Here is a 13,199-nt window from a genome sequence, read left to right on the forward strand (position 1 = left end):
TGTATCTGTAATATGGTAACTTATCATTAGTAGTCTGGGGCAAGCAAAGTACAACTTAAGACTTCCTTTATGACTTCAGATTACTTGAAACAAGCTTGCCTATCATTCTTTTGTAGATGTGGCTTTATCAGTAACAAACTTAAACCAACATTCCTCATTAAACATTGAAGTAATGGCATTCAGAAGAGTTTTAAAACTTCCTGTCATGTGTTCTGAAAACTGCACCCTTTTTGCTCCACTTAAGCTGTGTTTTTACTTTTTATATAAACAAAATAAAAAAATGAATCATGCGTCTAAATGCTGCATATCTTCACTTACAGCGTCATTGCACTTTCTCAACGTATGCCCAAAGCTCGGATCGACACGACTGCGTGAGGGCTTGTGTATTTGGGCGTTGTATTGTGCTTTTAGTGCCATGCTGCTCAGTCCCTTTTTGCTTTTGCTGGGCCAATAGAGTTGATCTGATTTGATTCACTGTACCTTCTAGAGCGCAAATATACACAGAAAACTCACAGCAAAAAAGCAAAGGAACCCTGGTCAGATGACCATGCTTCTCTGAAGATTAAGTGAACCATACAAAAACAGCTCTAGTTCAGTTTGCCCCTTTTCGCTGAGCGCAGATATTTGGGCCTTCCAACACATGGCCATTGTTGAATCTCTACTTTAAAAATGCTGGTTTGAAACCACATTGGCTTTTAGTTGGCATCTAGATTGTTCAGCTGCTTTCTTGAAGGATTCATTCGCTCCAGCCTGAGAGTGCTGAACAAGGATCCCAATGGAAGTGCTGGCTGTAGCTTTAGACAAGCTAGTTGGCTAAAATCTTGTTTAAGCTACATTCACCACTCCTGTTAAAATCTGTATTCGTCTTTAGGCAAGCATATACAAGATGAGATTAAACAATGTAGATATGTTTAAGGCCTCGGGTACATGTTAAAAGCCCATATACACAACGCCTTATCTAGAACAATCATACTTTTGGGCAAAAATGGAAAAGTAGGTACCTCAAATCCTGAAAATGCTGCATAGTATTCCTATACATCAACTTTTATTTCCTTGTAAAGGTTTGTAACTAATTTTTTGTTTTTTACTGTATTTACTTGTTTAGCTTTAAGTTAACGCTATTGAGTTAATTTACTTAGTATGTTGAGTGTGTCTAGTCTACCTATATTCCTGTCACACCGCCTGTGAGTTTTTTTTTTTTTTTTTTTTTTTTTTTAATATTAAGTCGAAACTGAGGCAATATATTCTTCCAGAGAAAAAAATATATAATTTTCTACCTAACTTGCAACACTGTATTTGCAATTCCTAGAAATGTTTTTATTTTATTTTTTATTTTTTTTACAGTGAAGTTTATATTGTCTTACGGTGTGTTCATTTATCCCATTTTAACCTATTTGCATCAGCTCCTCCTGCAGCTAATGAAGGGTTAAGTGTATTTGAACGCTTTCTAGAAAACTTAGTTTGCACTAATTTTTTTTTTTTTTTTCTCCATTTTGCAATAATAAAGTTTCACTGACAGCCCTTATCCTGTTTCCTTTTTTAACGTGTGTACCGGAATACTAAAAGCTTTAGTTTTTAAATGTGGTTTATCTTCTCCAAATGCTGTAAACTCCTGACAGACTGATGTGAATGAAATTTTATCAAGTTATTTTGTATGGTGTCAATTTTTGTCTTTTCCCTGATAGTATGTTAATAAAATAAAGACTTTTAAGCTTTTTTTTGTTGTCTGAAAATTACTTCTTTAGTTTCGATGCAGCACTGTACATGATATCGTGGCAATCGGTGGTCTCAGTCTGACAAAACGCTACACCGATCTCAGTAAAGAGCCTCTGATGGAGGCCCTTTACCACATGATCAGCCATGTCCAATTACGGTTGATCACGATGTACATAGGAAGAGCCGTTGATCTGCTTTTCCCCACTCTCGTCTGACAGACGCAAGTAAAGGGGAGCCGATCGGCTGCTCTCCAGAGGGGTGGTCCTGTGCTAATTGTTTATCAGCACAGCCCCCCCACCTCGGATGCCCACCCAAGACCACCAGGATGCTGCCAGGACCACCAGGGATTGCACTACACTGGACCACCAGGAAGCCACCCTAGACTACCAGAAAAATGCTAATCAGTGCCCAGGCAGCTGTCAATCAGTGCTCATCAATACCACCCATAAGTACCCATCAGTGCAGCCTTTCAGTGCTGCTTTTCAAATCCCAACAGTGCAGCATATCAGTGCTCATTGGTGCCACCTTATCAGTGCCCATCAGTGAAGCAGAAAACTTTACAAAATTTTATAACAAACAAAACAAACATTATTTTTTCAAAATTTTAGGTCTTTGGTTAGCAAAAATTTAACGTAGAGGTGGTCAAATACCACCAAAAGAAAGCTCTGTTTATGGAAACAAAATGATAAAAATTCTGTTTGAGTACAGTGTAGAATGACCGTGCAATTGTCATTTAGACAGCGCCGAAAGCGGAAAATTGGCTTGGGCAGGAAGGGGGTGCAAATGCCCGGTATTGAAGTCTTTTATAAAAAAAAAAAAAAAAAAAGTTTTTACTTTCTGCTATAAAACCTATCCAATAAAAAAAATCAAATTTCTTCATAAATTTAGGCTAATATGTATTCGGCTACATATTTTTGGTTAAAAAAAAAAAGCCCCGATAAGAGTATATTGATTGGCTTGTGCAAAAGTTAGTGTCTACGGACTATGGTGTGTGTATGTGTGTGTAAAATATATATATATATATAGAGAGAGAGAGATATAGAAATAATAAAATGTAATTATGAAAGTCTTTGCTTTGGGAGCTTTACAATTTTTTGTACCAATGCCAACAAGAAATTAAAGTTCGTTTTTTATCCGTGCTATTTTGAAGACAAGTGTTACCAATGATATTGCTTAACCACTAGGCGTCCGTGCTATAGCCGTCTGTCATCAGTGCCATCTATCAGTGTCACGTGTCTTTGTCCTGGTGCTCCAGGGCCTTCAAGTGTAATAGGTAGTCAAAAAGTTACATGTGTAATTTATGCTCCTAGAACATGTTGGGCCCCTCTGTGTCCAGGCTGTTAAAGTCCCACACGTGGTATCGTAATACTCAGGAGGAGTAGCGGAATGTGTTTTGGGGTATATACATGCCCTGTGAGAAATAACCTATTACACACTACTTTGTGGGGGGGGGGGGGGAATCTTCATTTTGCAAAGAATTGTGGGAAAAAATTACATCAAAAACCTCACCATGCATCTTACTAAATACCTTGGAATGTCTACTTTCAAAAAAGGGGTCATTTGGGGGGTATTTGTACTTTTACTGGCTTGTTCGGGTCGCAAAAATTGAGTCCACCAGTACATCAGGTGTGATCAATGTTTTATGATTTGCACCACAGCTTGTAGACTCACTTTCACAAAGACCAAATAATATCCACTAATTTGGGTTATTTTTTTACCAAAGATATGTAGCAGTATAAATTGTGGCCAAAATTTATGAAGAAAAATTAATTTGTAAAATTTTATCACAAACTGAGAAAAATGTGTTTGGGGGGGGGGGGAGGGGTTTAAAATTTTGCGGGGTTTTTTTTCTCCCATTTATAGTGCAAAAATTAAACCCAGAGGTGATCAAATACCACCAAAAGAAAGCTATTTGTATGAAAGAGAAAAAAATCATTTGGGTACAGTATTACATGACTGAGTAAATGTCCTTTAAAGTGTGAACACTGAAAATTGGTCTGGTCACGAGGGGGTTTTAAGTGCCCCGTTGTCAAGTGGTTAAAATGTATATGAACTAAAAATACAGTGCAAAATAATATTGGGTCTATTTTGTGATAAAACAAATAAATAGATATACTTCTGCATATCAGATTATGTTTCAGATAATATTCTCACAGTTAAGCTCTTATAATAAATCACCACATTTCAATACTTGAATGATACTGGTATATTTAAGACTTGGTAACTCTTAGTGAATAGCTTCCTGTGTCTTCACGGACTTGTGTAAATTGTTTACATTAACACTATGCTGTGATTTCTTCTCCAAACAAACAGATCTTACACTCTTGTGCACAAATTGATAATTTAATCAAGACTTATTGTTAAATTTAGAGTGAATTTATTTTACACCTATCTTGATGATAAAACCATTGTACCGATATTGGCTTTAGCTTTATAAAAACTGTGTCTTAAATATTTGCAATATAATTATTTCAAACTGCAGTTAAAAATAATACAACTCCAATTTGCTTTGCCATATATTTAAATGGTCTTGGTAATGTATATGCAAAAACAATTCAATTACCAAAAAGATATGTAGCACTAACCCCCGAAGGAGCTGCTGGTTATTTTTGGGCTTACCATTAACCTCTCATTCTCCTTGTTGCACGTCTAGGGGATGTGCCGTGCTAGATGGCCCAGTAACTTGAGACTGAGTATGCAAATAAAATCCATTCAAGTGGATCTATTGTCAGACAATTGAACAGTCTTTCAGCTTGGGATCAGAGGATTGGAAAAGGAAGTTCAGGAACGCTTAATGTCAAAGTCCAAAAACGGTAAAGAACTTGCTTACTTTGACTGCATCCAGAGAATAGCCATTCGCAGCTGGATAATTACTCAGGTTGCACAGTCCCTCTCTTACAAGGCCTAGCAGCCAACTTGGTGCTCATTCAGGAGAGCAAAGTCTTTGTCACAGATGTTGTTGTAGAACATGTAGGGAAACTAAGCTTAAGAACATGTGTAGGATACCTGGATCTTTCAGCCCGCTTGGCGATATCCACAAGAACTGGATTCTATCGGTTACTTCAGCCCTTCCAGGCTCTTGTTAAGAAAACCAACCCGTACATGGTGTTCTTCTAAAGAGTCCTCCCCTGGAATGCTTGAAGTACACTAGGTCTCTACCGAACTGGAAACTGTACCCAACCACCTCAGAATCCTCCTTTTAGTTTCCTTGCCTTGGGCTAGCCAGCCCAGACACATCTAAGTCGGGTGGATCTGCACCCCAGGCCATAGCCTTCCTGGGGGCTGGTCAGGAGGACCAGGACCATGTAATCAGCACATCATACTGGACCAGAATCCCCAAGCACGTGACGTCCGCATCTTAAATACTGTCTCCCAGAGGGCACAGCAAGAGGGCCACTGACCTGGCTCCGAAAGAGTTACTTAAGCACCTAACCAGACCATAATTCCACGCCTGCCACAAGAGACAGTGCCCCCTGTGGCCAGGCTGAACATCTTGCCGTCCGGTCAGACTGATGCAGAGGTCCAATTTAGACAAATAAACCCAAACCAAACTTCAGTTTAGTTAAAGTTGAACTTTGAAAAACGCATAGCGCTTGCTCTTCAGGACCCGCCGCTACAGATATAATATGGAAAGGTTAATACTTTACCAGAACTTTAAGAAGTCTAGTTTTGAGAAGTGTAAGTCCCCAAAGGAACTTCTTTCAACATTGCTACATGTTTGCGGTTTCTCTTCCTCTCATCCCGAGAGAGAGAGACAGCTCTAGGTAGCAAGACGGAGAGAACCTTCTTCCTGAGATCTCCCAATAGATCATATTCCTTCAGCCTTTCTTTTTCTTCCCATTGCTCTCCCTTCCTCCTATCTGTAGCTACTTTTTATCTCACCCTAATAGTGGGTGTGTCTCAACTATGTAATTGATGTTATTTAACAATGTGGCCTGCCTCTCCTTCCCCCCCCCCCCCCCCCCCTCATCCTCAGAGGCCCTTTATGCTAGAATTAAAGATGTGGAACTGATGGAGGGAATGACCGCTAGATTACAAGATAGATTGGAGGCTCACAATCAAGTCTGGGGGTTATGGCATCTCCAGGAGGACCCACCCTGAACCAGTGAACTAGTCATGGTGAAGATTTTTTTTTTTTTTTCCTTTTTCTTCTTTTACTGCTTTTTCTTCTTGCCTTTCTCCTTTACATCAAAAAACAAAAAAATTACACCACCACTTTAGTGATGACTTACTATGTTTTGCACTGATATCTAGCTTAGGTTCATTTTATTTTTCAGTTTAGACATATTCTGTGGTACCATTCACTATGTATGGTTGTTGTATTTTTCTCTCCCCTCAAGTGGATTCCTCTTGTGTACGCTTTGGTTCATGTAAGTTAACGTACTAAGCTTTTACCGTTTTTGAAAATCAATAAAATTGCTATTTGGAGAAAAAAAAATGCCCAAATTGGGCCTAAAGTGTCAATATTTTGTGTGGCCACCATTATTTTCCAGTACTGCCTTAACTCTTTCACTCAGCATTTACCTACCCCCCCCCCCCCCTTCAACTCAACATACCCACTTCAAACCAAAATCAATATTCAACCCAGTAAACAAAAAAAGGTCCCTACATACACAACTTTTATCCAGTGGTGTATGCAGACCTCATCAAGATGTGCTAAACCAACCCGAACTCCAAGAAAATATCCAACCTATACAAGGCTGAACGAACAGCACTACACACTCTGGCCAACAACGAGGCTATCATCTTTAAAGCTGCAGACAAGGGTGGAGGTATTGTAATTCAAAATAAAATGGATTACATAAAGGAATCCCTGAGACTGTTGTCAGATACCAACACCTACTCTAAGTTAACTCCGGACCCTCTGCCCCACTTCACTCAGGAAGCTACCACATTAGCCAGTAGAGCCCTCCAGGAAGAAATTATTTCCAAACCAGAGTTCTCGTTTCTCATTAAGGTTGATTCACACTAACGCGTTTTTTGATGCATTTTGCAGAAATGCAGGGAAATGTTTTAACATGGGTTCCTATGGAACATGTTCACATCAATGCATTTTTGTGCCTCTGCGTTTTTGGAAAGGGTCGGGGACTTTTTTTCATGCAAAATGCAGTGTTTTGCATGTAATAGAAGTCAATGGACCTGCATCAAAAATGCAAGTACCGCGTTTTTACCAAGATTTTGCAGCGATTTGCGTTTTTTCTTTTTTTTTCTCTGTATATAGCTGGTTGCTAAGCAACCACAGTGTAAAAAAAACCCTGCAAAGCGCTGTAAAAACGTGTGTCCAAAAACGCGACAAGCACAGCAAAAACTCTCAAAAGCAACATGCATAGATGTGACTCGAGCCTAAAATTTTTTTCAAAACTCTGTGCTTTTACCACCTGCCGAAAATACATAAAGGTATCAATAACCCACCAAGACGGCCTATCGTTGCTTCAATGGAAAGTGTCACTGGTGGCTTTTCCATGTATGTGGATTGCTTCTTACAACCTCTGGCACAGAATCTTCCAACATACATCAGAGCCTGTACACATCTACTGGACATGTTATTCTACTCCTGGGAACCCACATACATATGAGCATCCCTGGATGTCACCTCCCTTTACACACCCATTCCCCATGATGTAGGTCTGATGGCAGTAGAACACTTCCTATCCACCGATCCACTTATCAACCCACGACAAGCCCACTTCATACTTGAGGCAATAACTTTTTGCCTCAAGCATAATTACTTTGATTTTGAAGATCAGTTCTATCTACAAACCCAAGGCACTGCCATGGGGGCAAACTTTGTCCCAATCTATGCAAATCTAACGATGGGTTATTGGGAATTCCACCACATCACACACAACAATCCCTTTGCTGCCAGCATCATTTTTTATGGGCATTACATCGATGATGTAATAATCATCTTGGGTGGCAACACGGAGAACCTCACGCAGTTTGTTTCCCATTGTAATCACAACAACTTGGGACTCTCTTTCCCCTTGCCCCCTGACAAACTGGCCTTCTTAGATCTAGAACTCTACCACAGTCCACAGTGGTACACAAATAGATGCCACCAACTACGTGAAACCCTTTGCAGGAAACTCATACATACACAAGCAGAGTTGCCACCAACCCAGATGAAAGAACAATATCCCCAAGAGCCAGTTCCACAAGATCCAACGTAATTGTACCAGAGATGAGGATTACCAGACCCAAGGCCAACTCTTAACCCAAAATTTCTGGACAAGGGCTGCCCCCCAGCTCTCGTAGATGATGCTTTCCCTCAGAATCAGGCTAAACCGACAAATAAACTCAACACGCCGGAAGGGCTCTAGCCAACAAGATTTACCACCCAGTTCCATAACCGTTACAGACAAATGGAAAAAAATCTTCAGCAAGAACTGGCCCATCCTGCTGGAAGATCTTTTTCTGGGTTCCACCCTAACATCCAAACCCAAAGTTTCCTACCAAGGCCAAAAATATCAAGAGCCAAATTGCACCAAGTAAGGTCTGCAAACCCCATCCAGGTCCCACCACCTACACCCCCCTGATCCCACTAGTGGGGATGTTTCAATGCAAGAAAAAACGATGCACGATGTGTAAATTTGTCCAGCATGGCCAAAAAAGCTTCTGTACAAAAGGAAAAACTTACCCTATAAAAGAGTTTCGCAATTACTCCAGTGATCATGTAGTATACTGTCTGAACTGCCCTTGTGGGCTCCTATATGTTGGCAGAACAATCTGTCCCCTCCGCCAATGGTTTGGTAAGCACAGGCAGTTCATCAAATGGGTGTGATGAGGACAGTGTGCCAAGACATTTTTTGACTGAACATCAAAAGTCCACCGAAGACCTGAAGGTGTGGGTCATAGAGGCCATCTCCGGAGGTTTGCCTGCTGTGGAGCATTTTAAACGACTCTGCCAGCAGGAGACTTTCTGAATATATTTCCTCTCGCCAGGGGGACTCAATCAGGAGTTAGACGCATACACCTTGTTATAACAGATCATGCACCCATTTTTGGTTTCTTTCTCCCCCCCTCCATCTTCCCTTCCCCCCTATCTCCCCCCACAGACAGGTCTGTCTCTGCTCTACCGGTCGGGAGTGGTATAATAAATACATTATTATAATATTTCATATGTATATATGTATGCATATATACCAATACCAACTTTATCTTTACTGTTCATTATTATTATTAATTCTTTACACTACAGCCTCTTCCCCCCCCCCTCCATTACCCCTTCATGTTTACATGCATACTAACCACTATTTTTTTCTACTTTACTTGCTTGACCCTTCATACGATGTTAACATCTTCAATAGGCTTCTATTCATATAAGAGAATTTATGCTTCAAATATTTCCATGTGTATCGGTCTTAAATTTTTTATTTTAATATATATATATATATATATATATATATATATATATATAATATTTTATTTTTTGTCAGTCCAAGACTGTTAACCCCTGCTTCACCTTGCTCCTTGCTATAATTTTATTGTTTCCTGATTGGTCTACTGGAAGTTCCAGTTTCACAGCCACACCCACATGCTCTTCGTTGTTTGTATATATAGCTGTCCTCCTCTAGGGGGCAGCAGGCCAATAGAAGGGGCAGTCAGCTCCGAGCGCTTAACCTTTCATCACTGCAGCCCTGATTGACAAGATTCTAGCCCTGCCTAGGTCCAATCAGACGCCAGTGACATAATTTCCTGTCCCACGGGCCATGCTGGTCTGTGTGCAGCTGCTTGGTTGCTTTGCACCTGGAGAAACACTGTGATCCATTCCAGCCAGCTGCTCAATCCTTCCCAGCTATCCAGAACAGCGATGGGACCTACAGAGCCATGTGGAATGCCAGGACTGCACTTTACTTTGATGAGCATGCATCTTCTATCATCTTGTAAGTGTTTTTAATCTTATCCTATTAAAGTCATCTTTTTAATACTACAATCAGGTCGTCGCCTCCCCCTCCCTGTTTTTTCTTTAACCCTCTTGCACATGGAGTTCACCAAAGCTTCACAGGTTGCCTCTGGAGTCCTCTTCCCCTCCTCCATGACGACGTCACAGATCTGATGGATGTTAGAGACCTTGCGCTCCTCCCCCTTCTGTTTGAGGATGCCCCACAGATGCTCAATAGGGTTCAGGTCACAAATTCTCTCCCACTATTTTTACATAGTTACATAGTAGGAGAGGTTGGAAAAAGACACAAGTCTATCAAGTCCAACCTGATTATATGTCAGTATTACATTGTACATCCCTGTATGCTGCGGTCATTCAGGTGCTAATAGTTTCTTGAAACTAATAAATGCCCCCTGCTGAGACCACCGCCTGATGAAGGGAATGCCACATCCTTGCCACTCTGAAGACATGCTTGGCCAGTCCATCGCCTTTACCCTCAGCTTCTTTAGCAAGGCAGTGGACATCTTAGAGGTGTCGTTATGTTTTTTAATACTGCCCTGCGGCCCAGTCTCCGAAGGGAGGGGATCATGCTCTGCTCCAGTATGTCACAGTACATGTTGGCATTCATGGTTCCCTCAATGAACTGTAGCTCCCCAGTGCTGGGAGCACTCGTGCAGCCCCAGACCATGACTTTCCTACCACCGTGCTTGACTGTAAGCAAGACACACTTATCTTTGTACTCCTCACATGGTTGCCGCCACACATTCTTGACACCATATGAACCCAATAAGTTTATCTTGGACTCATCAGACCACAGCACATGGTTCCAGTAATCCATGTCCTTAGTCTGCTTGTCTTCAGCAAACTGTTTGTGGGCTTTCTTGTGCATCATCTTTAGATGTGGCTTCCTTCTGGGACGACAGCCATGCAGACCAATTTGATGCAGTGTGCGGCGTATGGCCTGAGAATGAAAATGACAGGCTGACCCCCCACCCCTTCAACCTCTGCAGCAATGCTGGCAGCACTCATATGTCTATTTCCCAAAGATAACCTCTGGATATGACGCTGAGAATATGCACTCAACTTCTTTGGTTGGCCATGGTGAGGCCTGTTCTAAGTAGAACCTCTCCTGTTAAACCTCTGCATGGTCTTGACCACCATGGTGCAGCTCAGTTTCAGTGTCTTGGCAATCTTCCTATAACTTCCTATGCCATCTTTATCTAGAGGAATCATTCTTTTTTTTTTTTCCTAGATCCTCAGAGAGTTCTTTGCCATGAGGTGCCATGTTGAACTTCCAGTGAGAGGGTGAGAGCGATAACACCAAATTTTAACACACCTGCTCCCCATTCCTCCTTTTAAAGATTTGTTTGTTTTTCATTGACTTGGTCACATTAAGGTCTTGTTCACACTTGACTAAATTTCTGATGCTTAACGAACACTCCTATAGCATTAGAATGGGCATTAGACTGGCATTTAAATGTTTGATGAGCGTTTAGCAGCTTTAAAAATTAATCTTAACGCCCCACAACCGCCTGCCAGAGCATTTGCGAGGCGTTACTATAGACTTGAATGGAGGCACTAAAAGGCTTCAAACGCCTCCTGACTCAACATGAGACTTTAATTTTGAAGCAAAGTAATGCTATCGCTGTCTATTGTATCTTGTGCGTAGGTGTTTGAGGGGCATTTTTAATGCCTCTCAAACGACTGGTTTTAATTACATTAATTTTATTTATTTTATCTCTGTTATTTTTACAGGGGTGTGTAAACTTTTTATATCCACTGTAAATACAGATAATTGATGGGACTTACCCACGTATGATTAGCAGCACAAAATAATCAGCTAAAAGCGGTTTAAATTTTTTCACATTAGTTTGTTTTTTGTGTTATTTATATATTCATTTTCAGAAGTATAAACAGTACTGGAACGTTGGTACTTTCTACATGAAAGATGAGATACATTAACACAATTAAATAAAATCTGTGATGACATGGCAATGTGGGTTAAAAAAGGGGGGGGGGGGAGAAACCGGGGTGCAACCAGCGGAAAGCCAAGACTCTCTTGAATTGAGAAGGACTGCAATGAAATAACAATTGGGTCTGCCATTCTATTCCCTACATCCCTCAATCATGTAGACATCAATTGTTTAACCAGCTGCTTTTTGGCCTTAAATTTTCTTAAACGAACCCCAGCACATTATACGTTTTCTGAAAGTAGTGGCGAATAGAATAAAATAAGATAGCAGTTGCAGTGTATGTTGCACGTTATTTGTGCAACTGTTTATCAAAGGTATATTTTCAGGGCAATAATGAGTTTTAGTGCATGCAAACACAATATACAGGTGCAGCTCATAAAATTAGAATATCATCAAAAATGTAATTTATTTCAGTTATTCAATTCAAAAAGTGAAACTCGTATATTTTAAATAGATGCGTTACACATGGATTGATATATTTCAAGCATTTCTTTCTTTCTTTTAATTTTTATGATTATGGCTTACAGCTACTGAAAACCCAAAGTTCAGTATCTCAGAAAATTCGAATATTTCATAAGACCAATAAAAAAAGGATTTTTAATATAAAAATGTTGGTTTACTGAAAAGTATGTCCATGTATAGTATAGTATGCAAAACAAGGTCGGGGCTCCTTTTCCATGGATTACTGTATCAATGTGGTGTGGCATGGAGTTGATCAGCTGAGGTGTTATGGAAGCCCAGTTTTCTTTGATAATGACCTTCAGCAGCTCGTCTTCATTGTTGGGTCTGGTGTCTCTTATCTTTATGTTGACAATAACCCCCATGTGCACCATATTGTTTTATTCTGAGGTAAGGAAGGATTTGTCTCTTACACCTGGTGTGGATAATGGGTTGTCGAGGATAGGAAAGGGGGGGGGGGGGCGGGGGAAGCAAGGTCCCAAGTCTTTAAAGCCACACGTTCACCATGTCGGACCTATAGTAGGATTAAAGTGGTTGTAAACCCTTACAACACACTTTGACCTACAGGTAAGCCTAGATTAAGGCTTACCTGTAGGTCCAAGAAATATCTCCTAAAGGTTTAGGAGATATTTGCCCGAAGACAGGCACGGCTGGCTAGGGCGCATGCGCCGTAGACAGCGGCGCGCACTGAGCGCGGCACCGTCAACGACGGAGATGCCGCACGTGCCGGCTCCCGTGCGCATGCGCGGGAGTGACGTCATCGCGGCTTCGCCGAATGACAGCGGCGGAGCTGCGAGAACCCACCGAGAAGATGGATGCGCCGGACTACAGGGGACAGCGGTGACTTCGCTGGCTCCTGTGTCAGGTAAGTGATACATAATGGACTACTATGCGATGCATAGTAGTCCATTATGCTTTGCCTTTGCAGAATATGAAAGAGGAAGTAAACTCATCAAGGTTTACTTCCTCTTTAATCCTCGGCTTTGGAGGGGAAAGACTGGAAACCCAAATGAGCGAGTTTAAGTGTCGGTTCACACTAGTGCGATGCGAGAACCCTGCAAATCCAGTGCAGGTTCCTGCATCGCACCTGAACCGCACAGTGGTTCACACTGAGATCTGAGAACCGCTGCGGGTGTCAATGTAAAGTTAGCGACACCCCCAGGATTGGT

Source organism: Lithobates pipiens, unplaced genomic scaffold, assembly GCF_037356315.1.
Source record: "Lithobates pipiens isolate NorthernLeopardFrog02 unplaced genomic scaffold, aLitPip1_a1.2 Scaffold_19, whole genome shotgun sequence".
In the NCBI taxonomy this organism is placed as follows: Eukaryota; Metazoa; Chordata; class Amphibia; order Anura; family Ranidae; genus Lithobates; species Lithobates pipiens.